An 8,943-nucleotide genomic window follows, 5' to 3' on the forward strand; every position below is an offset into this window, starting at 1 on the left:
TTTATAATGAGTACTCTGGAGGCAATGGGAATAGGCCCAAGGATGGCATTATACAGTAAAGATCAATGGGACATTATCGCTACCTTTTGAGATGCATAATGGAACAAGACAGGGGTGCCCTCTGTCTTCTCTATTATTTGTTTTGTCACTGGAACTGCTCCGACCAGGAATTAGAAAGAACACAGATATAAGGGGAATTAAGATAGGAGAGTAAGAACATAAAATACCCCCGTACACAGATGACATTTTGTTTTATCTAGATAGGCCTAGAATAACATTACCCAACTTAATGAAGCTATTCTTATGGAGAAATCTCAAATCCTAAAATGAATCCCTCTGAATCAGAAATTCTGAATATCAATGTGAGGAAACAGTAAGAGTTGGCCCTGAAAATAGAGTTCCCATTTACATGGAAGGAAAAGGAATTAAAATACCAAGGAGTAAAAATTACACCGGGCATAGGGACATTGTAGTAAGAAAATGTTATACTGCTACTAAATGAAATAAAAACAGAAATAAATAAATCCGCAATAAGGTATCACTCCTAGATAGGAAGAATAAATATAATTAAAATGGTAATTTTGCCGGAGATCCTGTATGAAATACAAATGCTACCAATCCCTCTCCCGCAGGCCTATTTTAAATCATTATAAACAATAATATCAAGGTTTATCTGGCAGAGAAAGAAGCCAAGGATAAGTTACTTCGTTTTGAACAAGGATAAACAGCAATGAGGATTGGGGATGCCTGATTTCAAAAATTACTATAACGCAGTATTGCTTTCACAGGTGTTAGAATGGGTAAAAAATAACAAAGAAAAAAGATGGGTGGAATTGGAAAACACTATTAGTAATGAACCCCTGGGCAAGATTATATGGATATCATCACAATTTAGAGAATTAAGTGAAAATACACACCAAATAACTCAGAACGTTTTGCAATCTGGGATCAAATACAGGGAAAATGGGAATTTAACTCACCTTTAATACCACTAAGAGAAACAAATTATACACTACAAGAACTAAAACACAAAAAAAATTATTAATGGCGATAGATGAATGGCGGTACACACAACTGAAACTTTTTGTATCTGCGTTGCAACAACCAATTCGATCCAGAGAGAACCTATTGCCGTTTGAGCGCTTATGTGCAGCAGCATCTACGAGGAACGGGATCTCCCGAATATATAAAATATTAGTGGGAATTAAGGGGACGGAGGTACCGCCATTTATAGTAAAATAGGAAAGAGAATTGGGAAAGCGAGAAGAAGATTTACATTTGGAAAATATATTTAAAATGGTACACAGCACAGCAATAGACAGCAATACCATTAAAATTAATTATAAATAGATCTCACGCTGGTATATTGTTAGGTGCTTCGTCTTCTTAATAATACCCCTGGTAGCCTAGGCTAGGATGGAAGAGCGGAGGTCCCTTTCACCGGTGGACAATCATTACACATACACACGATTTGTACGTGAATAATGAATGTGTATATTGAAGCACACACAGCAGTTTTATTTAGTTTGAGCTAAAGGACAGCCCTGTGGTTTAGCCAATCAGGTAATTCATACATACATCGACATTTTTCTTAAACTCATGACATTATCTAAGTCAAAGGTGAAATACAGTCTTCTGATAGTTATTTCGTCATTTCAACATCTGCTGACTGACCATATTCTTGCGTAACCAGTCCTATCTTAGCTTTGTACCTCTTACCGCAGACAGATGCTTCCTAATATGTCAACATCTTGCATCTTAATTCTGAACTTAGTGAAATGCACGCCTAAGCATATTATCTTAGACCTTTAACCTAGTATATCTTTTGGTAACCTTAATAAGTATTCCCTTATAATCCTTCCTTTGATCATTCTGTGATTTACATAATGATCATTCCTTTTCTAATTTAATAGCACAGGCTTCATACTCCGAACCCTTGTGCTCTTGGTTTCTATACCATACCGTTGGATCCTTAACAATGGAAGTGAGTTTCAGATCCTTCGGAGCGACCGTGTTTCCCTTTTTACATAAATATTTGATTATCTTATAACAGGCATATAAAAATAGAATGAAGAGAATCACAGTGACAATTGTCATGGCAGCATTTCGGAGCCAAGATATTAATCCCCCAAAACTAAAACTGCTCGAGAAGGGATCCCAGTTTTTTCCTATGTTCCTTGCCTCTTTCTGTAGTTTATTTACCTCTTCCCTGTGTTGGGCAATAACGTCATAGTAGTCTGGGACTTCGATGCTGGTATTATGAATCCAGGTACAGCACTCATAATCCTCAGTAGTCTCACAGAGGCCAGTAAGGGCTGCACTCATACTTTCTATAGCCAACTCATGTAGTTCTAGTTGCTTCCTAATTGCCCTAGTTTCTAGATTTAGTTTGGTTATGTCATCAGAATTTTCCTCCAGAATCTCATCAATTATGCCAGTGTAATTATTTAATCTTTTCATTAGGTCAATTCCCCACCCTGTCCAGGAAGGGAACCATGCCCAGGCCATATCTTTTTCTAAAAACAATTCTCGTTTATTACGGTGTCTAAGGGGATATCTAGGATGCATGCTGGCTTCAAGGAGGTGACTTCCCTTGTTATCCCCTAATACCCCCATGATAGGAACCAGGGCTGCAAGGTAACACCACCCCTGGGGTTTGGTTGGGATCCAGGGGTGACAGAGTTTGCCGCAGCATATATATATGGTATTTCCTAGAGCTAGGGGTCGTTTATGGAACACGTTCCTAAGAGTATCAGAAAGGCCAGAGAGCACCAGAATTGACATTAATTGGTGTATTGTAGTCTTGGTACTGGAGCTAAGAAAGTCTAAAAAGGTGGCATTTAGGGTGGGATCTGAAGTATGGAAGAAAGAAGGACTGTTAAATGATGTCATTGAAATGTTAAGTTTTGCTTGTTTGCAAACCTCGGCTCCATCTGTGGTGTTTCCCAGTCGGAAACACCAGTCTGGGAAGTGGCTTCTACCTATAATTTGGAAAGTGAGGGTTTTATTTGGAAGGGTCCTAGTAACATTCGTTAGGACGATAGGGGGTGTTCCATTAAGGAGGGGGGTAAAATTCAAGGGGACTGCCATGAGAGGGATTCTAGCTGTACTGGGATGTAGCTTGCTGCAAATCCAGCATTTCTCAAAACCAGATTTTTGAGCATAGCTATATTTGAATTTTAGTAGTAACATCTTGTTAGTCAGTCCCTTAGGTGACTCATTAACGGGTAAAATACTTCTAATATGTCTTTGGCCGGGGGTATTATTCATCTTAGGTGGTCCACATATCCCTTTTAATAGACCTAAGTCTTCTGGATGATATATACAGTTGGCTATCAACCAGGTTGGTAGGAACACTACTAGGGTAATACAGCATAAGAGGCACAAGGCCTTCCCTGACACTGATGGAGAAAGCATCTTTGTTTTTTAAAGTTCTGATTATTTGTTATCTAAGAGTTCTGTTCTTCTTCTTCGTTTCTCATCCCGGCAGTTGTTGGCTCTGTTTTGTCCTTTTGAGGGGTGTGGGATCTTCCAGGGAAATTTGTTCTATGCCTCTCTGAACTTCTTGTAGATCTTGTTCTTGGGAGTTGCTGCTCTCTGTCACTGCCAGGGGCTCTGGAGTCGAGGGAAGCTGGGGACACTTTTTAAGACGGCTGGCGTGGATCCAGGTGTTTCCTAGGTCTGTTAACACTGCGGTCCTGTATACCTTTTCCACCTTCCATGGTCCTGAGAAAGCCGGTCCGATACTCTTTCTTTGTGCTAATTGTTTGATCAGCACTTTATCCCCAGGGATGAAGGGATGCGTTGGTTCTGTGGGAAGAGGGAAAAAGGTGACAGAAACTTGTTCGTTTATTTCGTGGAGCATACTTACCAGATTTTTCACGTACACTTCCTGTTGGGAATAAATGTTAATATCAGTGTCTTGGTCTAATGGGGGTAATTCTATGTTTGCGGGGATTCCCATGAGGACCTCAAAGGGTGATAATTTTGTTCTTGCATGTGGATCTTCCCCTCTTTTGACCAAAGACCTTCAGGGTCTTTGGTCAATCCTTCCTTTGTCCAAAAATGGACATCATCTTCTGTGGCCATTGATTGCATCTGTGCTATGACAGTTTTAAAGTTAGGTGCTGCGAAGTGTTCCTTGAAAAACATTGTTGTGGGGGCAGGTGGGTTAGGGGAAAAGGCAGCAGCTCTTTTAGCTTCTCTGTCAGCAAGAGCATTCCCTTTTGAAACACGACTGCTGTCAGAGGAGTGTGCCTTTACTTTAATTATGGCTACCTTTTTTGGAAGAAGAATGGCTTGGAGGAGAGCACTAATCTGTGTGGAGTTGGCAATTATTTTGTTGTCTGCTGTTTTAAAACCTCTATTAGCCCATATCACACCAAAGTCATGCACCACTCCAAAAGCATATCTACTGTCTGTGTAGACGTTCACCTCTTTACCGGTGAATAGAATGCAGGCCCTAGTGAGGGCTTCTAACTCTGCTACCTGGGCTGAAGAAGGAGGTAATGATTTTGCCTCCAGTACGATGTCTGGTAGTTGAACAACTGCATAACCGGTTAAAAAGGTGGAGTCAGAGGGACGTGAGCAGCTACCGTCAACGAAAACATCCTCTGCACCTGAGATAGGGGTGTCAGTGAGATCCGGTCTGGGACTGGTAATAGCAGCAACCTTTTCCGAACAGTCATGTATAATGTCTGGGTCATGTGGTAAACGCAACATGGAATGCAAAAGGCGCACAGCGGGGTTGCTGGCAGGCACATATTTGAGTGTGAGGTTATCAGTGTTCATCAGTGTTATCTCATAACCACTAAGTCTTTGCGAGGTCATATGTTGGGTATTCATGTTCTGAATAAGATGCGTGACTGAATGAGTGGTATAGAGAGTCAATGGGTGACCTAGCACTAATTTGTTTGCATCTTGTACAGACATTGCACAGGCAGCAAGATTTTGGAGACAGGATGGCATTCCCTGTACTTGGATGGGGAGTTTTTTTTGATAGATATGAGACAGGGCGATACCCTGATCCATGTTGTTGTGTTAGCACGGCGGCAAAAGAGCTTCCTGAAACTACACAGTATAGTTGAAAAGCTTTACCATAGTCTACCAACCCCAGGGCGGGTGCACATGACAAACTGTGTAGTAAGGCTTTAAAAGCTTTTAGTCTGTCCTCTGTCCAGTCTATCAATTTAGGGGCGGTTGACCCAGTAGCCTCTCGTAGGATACCATCATAGTGAGAACAGTCAGGGATCCATTGGCGGCAATATACAATTGCACCCAAAAATGAGAGTAGGGCGGCCTCGTCTTTTGGCGGACTGAGAGCTTGTAGGGCTGCGGCACGTTTAGGTGACACCAGCCTTGTTCCTTCCTTTAGAATGCACCCTAGGTATTCTACCTGTGGCTGGCACCATTGTATTTTCTTCCTTGAGGCTAGATGCCCGGCGTGAGCTAGGTGTTGTAACAGTGATGTTGAATCGACCGCACAATCTTCAGCAGTTCGACTGCACAGGAGCAGGCCGTCCACATACTGTATTAGTACCGACCCTCGCTCAGAAGTCCAAGACTTGACAGTCTCGTTGAGTACCATAGAGAAGGCGGCTGGACTGTCTACATACCCTTGCCAGGTTAGTTGGCCCCCGGCCCAGGAGAAAGCAAACATAGGTTGGGCTTCCTCTGCAATGGGAATGCTAAAGAAAGCATTCGCTAAATCAATTACTGTGTAGCATAGAGAGTCTGCCGGTATGCATGAGAAAATAAAAGTGATGTCTGAGACTAGGGGTGGGAGGGGAATCACTTGTTTGTTTACTGCTCTGAGGTCTTGGACGAGTCTCCACTCGCCACTGGCCTTCTTTACAGGGTAAATGGGTGTGTTCCAGGGGCTAATGATTGGTTTTAGGATGCCTTTAGATATGTAGTCATCGATCTGGGGGGCAATGCCTTGGGTCTTTTCGGGGGGCAGGGGGTATTGTTTGTGATATTGTGCTTCTGCGTCAGGGCGCATCTGAGGCGAGTAAGGCGTACAGTTAATGAAACCTACGCTACCTTTGTTTTCCGCCCAGATAGCATGTGTTTCGAGAGAGGCGGGGAGTAGCATAAAGAAGCCTCTGTGTGCATGTCGCTTAGGGCCATGTAAGTCACATAATGGTGAACTAGCGGTAAGGGAACCTTCTCTATTAAACTTAATGGTAATACACAGTTGTGCCAAGAGGTCCCGTCCCATAAGGGGCACAGGGCATGAGGACAAGATGGCAAAAGTTTGGGTACATAATTTCTGTCCTTCTGGAGTGGCTACAGTCAGTGGTGGAGAGATGGGATGGGTGACAGGTGTCCCATTAATACCAACAGAGTTTCCCTCGGTGCATTATTTGTGGCTGTGTAGGATATTGGGGTAGTGGTTGACGAGGGTTCTGGTATGGCAGATAACGGGGATACTGTGGGCGGGTCTGGGGGTCAAATCCCCTGCCTCTGCCTCTTGCTCTAATCTGTCCAGTCCTATAAGGGCACTGGGATTTCCAATGTCCTTGCTGTCCACAATTGCCTATATTTTCCAAGGCATTTGTTCCATGCACAGAAACAATCCTTCATGTATTGTGGGTCAGCCCCTTTGCAGGGAGGATAAGAATGCTTATGTACCTGACAAATTTTACTGACTTCTTGCCAGTCTTCCTCTGAACAAGGACCTTGGGGTCCTGGGTCATGGATTCCCAATTGGTGACACCTTTCCCGGACTTGTGTCCAAAATGGTTCTACCTGGGGGCCAGGGATCATATTACTGACAAATTCATAGGGTGATGGGGTGGCCATAGCTTGGGTTGCTGCAGTATTCCCCATCTAGTAGTCTGGGCAGTGTGTGTCTAGTGGCAGGACACAGGTGATAACACCCGGTTTGTCCAACAATCCGGTCTCTGGTCTGGGAGTAGGATCCCTGATCTTTTTTTGGGGCAGATGGACTTATATAAAACTATGAAGATTCACCCTTAATATACGATAAAGGGTAAATTTTTCCTGGTGGCGGGATATACCCCTCTTACACCAAGTCTGCAAGAGAACCCCCCTGGTCTGGTGGTCAGTAAAATCCACTTGTCATCTATTCTTAGGAAGAGTAGACCTAACGTGCAATGGGGGCAGGCGGATGCTATGTCACTACAAGAGGGCTCCTCATACTCTGCACTTATTTAAACAACAACAATTATTTTCCTTATACTCTATATTAAAACTTATACTCTATATACTTACACGTGTACCTAGAGAGAAACAGACATATTCTTAATATACTTTAAGACATGACATAACCGTATTGCAATACATTTATCAATTTATAGTGCACTTTTTAAAAAAAAATTTCAAATGGGCGTCCACTCCACCAATCCCTTTGTCACGGGCGTAATCTACTACTTCCCGTGTTAAAAATACTATTACCAATAGTTTTAAGTCAGACCAACCTAGTCGGACTCCCCTAAACCTATAAATTCCTTGCGAGCCCTTTTAATCTTCCGAGGGACCAGCCTAGTCCGCCGCGAAGGCACAGTTACTTCTTTTAATTTTAAACTAAGTTCGTAGCGGCCGCCCGGACAGAGTAAGTGTTTACACCATTCACCAATCAGGTAAAAAGAGTAAAGTGACTTACCTGTCGCAAGACGAGACGAACCCCACTTCTGGTACCAAAACTGTTAGGTGCTTCGTCTTCTTAATAATACCCCTGGTAGCCTAGGCTAGGATGGAAGAGCGGAGGTCCCTTTCACCGGTGGACAATCATTACACATACACACGATTTGTACGTGAATAATGAATGTGTATATTGAAGCACACACAGCAGTTTTATTTAGTTTGAGCTAAAGGACAGCCCTGTGGTTTAGCCAATCAGGTAATTCATACATACATCAACATTTTTCTTAAACTCATGACATTATCTAAGTCAAAGGTGAAATACAGTCTTCTGATAGTTATTTCGTCATTTCAACATCTGCTGACTGACCATATTCTTGCGTAACCAGTCCTATCTTAGCTTTGTACCTCTTACCGCAGACAGATGCTTCCTAATATGTCAACATCTTGCATCTTAATTCTGAACTTAGTGAAATGCACGCCTAAGCATATTATCTTAGACCTTTAACCTAGTATATCTTTTGGTAACCTTAATAAGTATTCAGAAATAAATAAATCCGCAATAAGGTATCACTCCTAGATAGGAAGAATAAATATAATTAAAATGGTAATTTTGCCGGAGATCCTGTATGAAATACAAATGCTACCAATCCCTCTCCCGCAGGCCTATTTTAAATCATTATAAACAATAATATCAAGGTTTATCTGGCAGAGAAAGAAGCCAAGGATAAGTTACTTCGTTTTGAACAAGGATAAACAGCAATGAGGATTGGGGATGCCTGATTTCAAAAATTACTATAACGCAGTATTGCTTTCACAGGTGTTAGAATGGGTAAAAAATAACAAAGAAAAAAGATGGGTGGAATTGGAAAACACTATTAGTAATGAACCCCTGGGCAAGATTATATGGATATCATCACAATTTAGAGAATTAAGTGAAAATACACACCAAATAACTCAGAACGTTTTGCAATCTGGGATCAAATACAGGGAAAATGGGAATTTAACTCACCTTTAATACCACTAAGAGAAACAAATTATACACTACAAGAACTAAAACACAAAAAAAATTATTAATGGCGATAGATGAATGGCGGTACACACAACTGAAACTTTTTGTATCTGCGTTGCAACAACCAATTCGATCCAGAGAGAACCTATTGCCGTTTGAGCGCTTATGTGCAGCAGCATCTACGAGGAACGGGATCTCCCGAATATATAAAATATTAGTGGGAATTAAGGGGACGGAGGTACCGCCATTTATAGTAAAATAGGAAAGAGAATTGGGAAAGCGAGAAGAAGATTTACATTTGGAAAATATATTTAAAATGGTACACA

General features: G+C 41.9%; 1 long non-coding RNA gene across 1 annotated transcript; it reads right to left on the reverse strand.

Annotated features, from left to right (window-relative positions):
- Window positions 1-1,470: 1,470 nt before the first annotated feature.
- On the reverse strand, window positions 1,471-8,142 carry LOC143982550 (uncharacterized). Its single transcript, XR_013274480.1, has 2 exons — window positions 7,628-8,142; window positions 1,471-3,810 (listed from the first exon to the last, which is right to left on the reverse strand). It is a non-coding gene; the product is annotated as an uncharacterized LOC143982550 (long non-coding RNA).
- Between the last annotated feature and the right edge of the window lie 801 nt (window positions 8,143-8,943).

This window comes from Lithobates pipiens, unplaced genomic scaffold (genome assembly GCF_037356315.1).
Source record: "Lithobates pipiens isolate NorthernLeopardFrog02 unplaced genomic scaffold, aLitPip1_a1.2 Scaffold_16, whole genome shotgun sequence".
Taxonomy (NCBI): Eukaryota; Metazoa; Chordata; class Amphibia; order Anura; family Ranidae; genus Lithobates; species Lithobates pipiens.